The sequence below is a fragment of the Thalassophryne amazonica genome, chromosome 15 (genome assembly GCF_902500255.1).
Source record: "Thalassophryne amazonica chromosome 15, fThaAma1.1, whole genome shotgun sequence".
Taxonomy (NCBI): Eukaryota; Metazoa; Chordata; class Actinopteri; order Batrachoidiformes; family Batrachoididae; genus Thalassophryne; species Thalassophryne amazonica.
In genome coordinates this window covers 53,070,125-53,074,645 of record NC_047117.1, presented here as the reverse complement: position 1 = coordinate 53,074,645, position 4,521 = coordinate 53,070,125, and positions in this window count along the sequence as shown.

The following is a 4,521-nucleotide window of genomic DNA, read 5'->3' as shown; positions in this document are numbered from 1 at the left end:
GATCATAGTGTGGAATCTGGCTTCATGGCATGGAAAACCCAGCCCAGTCTCACGTTTTTTTTTTTTTTTCATGCTTTTTTAACTCACTATTACAAACCCTACTACTACCCCCAACCCTAACCTTAACCATAACCTAGCCCTACTCCTTCCCCCAACCCTAACCATAACCACCCCAACCCCCCCGCTTCACTTTTAATTTCATGCAGCCATCACAGAATGTATTGGAATGAATTTGCGCTGCCGTGATGAAAATGAGGCACTTTCGTGACAATATCACGTACCTATAGATTAATGTACGAGGTCTATTAGAAAAGTATCCGACCTTATTATTTTTTTCAAAAACCATATGGATTTGAATCACGTGTGATTACATCAGACATGCTTGAACCCTCGTGGGCATGCGAGAGTTTTTTTACGCCTGTCGGTTACGTCATTCGCCTGTGGGCAGTCTCTGAGTGAGGAGTCGCCCACCCTCTCGTCGATTTTTTCATTGTTTAGGAATGGCTCAGAGACTGCTGCTTTGTTTGATCAAAATTTTTTCAAAACTGTAAGGCACAACTGAGTAGACACCATTCGATAAATTCAGCTGGTTTTCGGTAAAAATTTTAACGGCTGATGAGAGATTTTGGTCTGGTAGTGTCGCCGTAAAGACGGCCCACGGCGCCTGACGGCGATCTGTGCTTCGAGGCGGCAGCGTCTCGCCGTTTCAAGTTGAAAACTTTCACATTTCAGGCTCTGTTGACCCAGTAAGTCGTCAGAGAACAGAGAACTTTCAGAAGAAGTTGGCATGAGGAGTTTATTCTGACATTCCATTGTTAACGGACATTTTGTAATGAAAGAACGTGCGGGCGTGCGGGGGGTCGCGACAGGAAAAACACCTCAGTTGGAAACCTTAACGGGCAAGTTGGAACATGCCCAAGCTGTTAAACAATTTCTCAGTTACTCACTTGTTGAAAGCCATCAAAAGCCGCCTGAATTTTACAAATGCTTTTCAACACGGAGGTGTTTTTTCTGTCGCGGCGCACACAGATTTGCCGAGTCGTCATGGAAACGACTCTGCGAATTTGCGCGCACGTCTTTCATTAAAAAATGTCCTTAAACAGTGGAATGTTCACATAAAGTCCTCATGCCGGCCTCTTCTGAATCTTCTCTGTTCTCTCACGACGTCCTGGGTGAATTAAGCCTTAAATTAGGATGTTTTCAGGTCAAAACAGGCCGACGACGGCGCCTGGAAGCGCTGCACGACGTCTCGCTCCGTGGGAAGTCCTTACACCGACAGAAACACCCCATAATCTCTCATCAGCCGTTAAACTTTTCACCGAAAACCAGCTTAATTTCTCGAATAGTGTCCACTCGGATATTCCTCACAGGTCCAGAAAAAATTTTGATAAAGCAACTCGCACCGTCTCGAGCAGCGTGTGAAACAAAGGAATTCAGCCGAGAGGGCGGGACCACATCTCACTCAAGGCCTGCCCACAGGGAAATGATGTCACCGACACGCGTGAAAAAACTTACGTATGCGCACGAGGGTTCAAGCATGATTGGTGTAATCGCACGTCATTCAAATCCATATAGTTAAAAAAAAAATAAAAGGGTCGGTGTATTATCTAATAGACCTCGTATATTTCATGCAGCTGAATCATGACATGCCGTGAGACTGGGTTGGGAAAACCACCAAGAATCTGATAGTGAATAAGCAGAAAGCCTGGGTTTAAGTAGCCCTCTGCTGATGAGCCATTCATGTATGTCAGGTGTGTGTGTGTGTGTGTCGGTGATGAGCAGCAGGTGTTCCTCGGCTCTGAGTGCTCCATCTGGGGGAAAAACTCACAAACTACACTCAAGGTTAAAAACAGACAGGACAGGGATGCAGACAAAAGCAGACCATGACACTGATCTACACATTAGAGAAATGACAAAGATTTCTTTCTTTCATCTACATAATATCGCAAAGATCCCAACTATTGTAACTACGACGAATGTGGAAATGCTGATCAGAAGCACTGACTTTGTTTCATCTAGACTTGACTGTTATAATGATTTATTTTCTGGCTTCACACATACAAGTACTATGGGTCTTCAGGTCATTCAAAATGATACTGCTTGAGTTCCAACTGCTAGAAGAAAGTTTGACCATATTACTCTGTCCTTGGATTCCCTTCACTGGCTTCCTGTTTATACAAGGTCTAATTTTAAGATATGGTTCTTAAAATAGATCATTCTTCATGGACGAGTGTCCCCATATTTGCTCAATTTACTTGCACTTTATGTACCAGCCCATGCCCTGCGTTGTTGGGATCAGCAATTGCTGTGTGTTCTGAAGGTAAAGAAGAAGTCATCAGGTCACATAGCCTTCACTTTTCATGCACCCTTTTTGTGTAAGAGCCCCTTCACACATAGTGTGAAAGTTGGATGGCGTTTGGATGAAAACGGCGAAACAGCACGAAACAGTTCAAACTTAGTGCACAAAACATTGCGCTGACGGGTTGGCATGCAAGAACTCGATGTGAGAGTTTGTGCACGCACCGGTGTCCGTCGAGCAGGTGCATGGCGCTGCTTATGTGGAAGAAATAAAAACCAGCCAGTACCGGTGGGACCACATCGCACCACTTATGTGGAATAATAAAAAAAGAAAAAACTAGGACCGCAGCTATCAATTATTTTAGTAATCAAGTATTCTATTGATTATTCTCACGATTAATCGAGTATTCGGATAAAAAGATTAATCGAGTATTCGGATAAAAAATTAATTTCATTGATTTACTTAAGCTTATTTAACAATTATGCCTGACAGAGAAAATGATGTCAGTTTAATGAACAAGGAATTCAACTGCTCTTAAAATGAACATTTTTATTGGCAGACTTTGGTGGCATACTTTACCTGGTAATTACTTCTTTAAAGAAAGAAAAAAGAGTCAATTTAAGTGGCATTGGCATATTCTGGATTACTTTTAAAGATGACAAAAAAGATGACCAAAAAACTTAAAACATATGACCATATTAGGCCTGAATAGGCCTTAAAGAAGTTTCTGTTGGAAGTATTTTAGATATAGGATAAGCAGGTTAGGTGAATTGGAAACTTTATCATTGTCCAGGTCTCCCTTGTAAAAGAGATCTTGATCTCACTGAGACTAACCTGGTTAAATAAATATTAAATTAAAGTGGAAGGGGGAAGTGTTGGCTTTTTAAATACTTAACAGATACTGGACTTGAAAGTATTTGGTAGTGCTATAGCACTATGTAACAAAATTTTTGTTCCTGGCTTCTAAGTGTTATATTTCAACTGCTTATGTCTAAAGTCTATGGAAAAATGACTACATTCAGCACAAACTTTGATTTTATTTTTTTAATGTTTTTAATTTTTTTTTAACATTTTTAAGAATATTCTAGAAGACAACTCAGTAGTAGTGAAGGCGAATCGAGAATATTCTTAAAAACAGGCAAATTTCAAAATATCATTGTCCTGATCACAGAAGCAAAGTTTCTGTGGAATAACAGCTATATTCTATTTATTTAAGGCATAACAGGTTAGGAAAACACACTGTGTACCCAGGAACAAAACAAAAATAAAAATTTGTTACATAGTGTAATGGACCGATGCCAAAGGTGGCAGCAATGCAACAATAAGGATGCCGGTTGCCATTAAACTCCACAGAATAAGTGAGGGTACGTTTGGTTTATGTCACAGAAGCGCGTTTTGAGGCAGAGCGCATTTCTGCATTCGCAAAATGCCTCAACAAACCACAAAAAATGCATAAAAGTACTTAACTCATATTTGTTGCCATTCTGAGTAAATCGTCAGACTCTGACCCACTGATTAAGCAGTTAATCTCATTTCCATGGCAGAGTGTGCGCCAGGGTGCATTTGTTTAATATCACGGGACCACGCATTTCTGCATTCACAAAATGCCTCAAAAAAAAAAAAACAGCATAAAAGTACTTACTTTACTCATATTTGTTGTCGTCTGGGTAAATCGGACTAATTTCGTTTCCTCAGCGGAACGTTCGCGAGACAAAAACAAACATGTTTCAGCTTAGGTGCTGTAGCTTGAAGAAGTGTTGTTATGGAAAGCTAATTTCTTGTTGCAATAAACGCATTGTACTGTGTTTTTGCTTTGGGTTTAACTGATAATGGTCCGACATTTTCTGGCGTTTTCTCTGTGGGTTATTTTATGCTCCCTGCCGCTTACTGTTTTTGTCTCCGTCCATCTCTATTTTGCATTCCGCGCTTCACATACGCTTTACGGTGCGCTGTGCATGTATCGTGCACATAGTAGTAAATTAAACAAAGCCTCGAAGCAGAGAATTTTGTCTCGAAGCATTTTAGTAATCGAATTACTTCAATTATTTGAGGAATTGTTTCAGCCTTAAAAAACACACACCCGGGATGCGAACCATTCAACACCTCTGATTCCCAGTCAGAGACTTTACCACTGAGCTACAGAGCTGTTCTATGAAAGCTGTGGGAAGCTGCCTCATATCAGGAAGGACATGGATGTATTACAAAAAAAAAAAATCCCACAC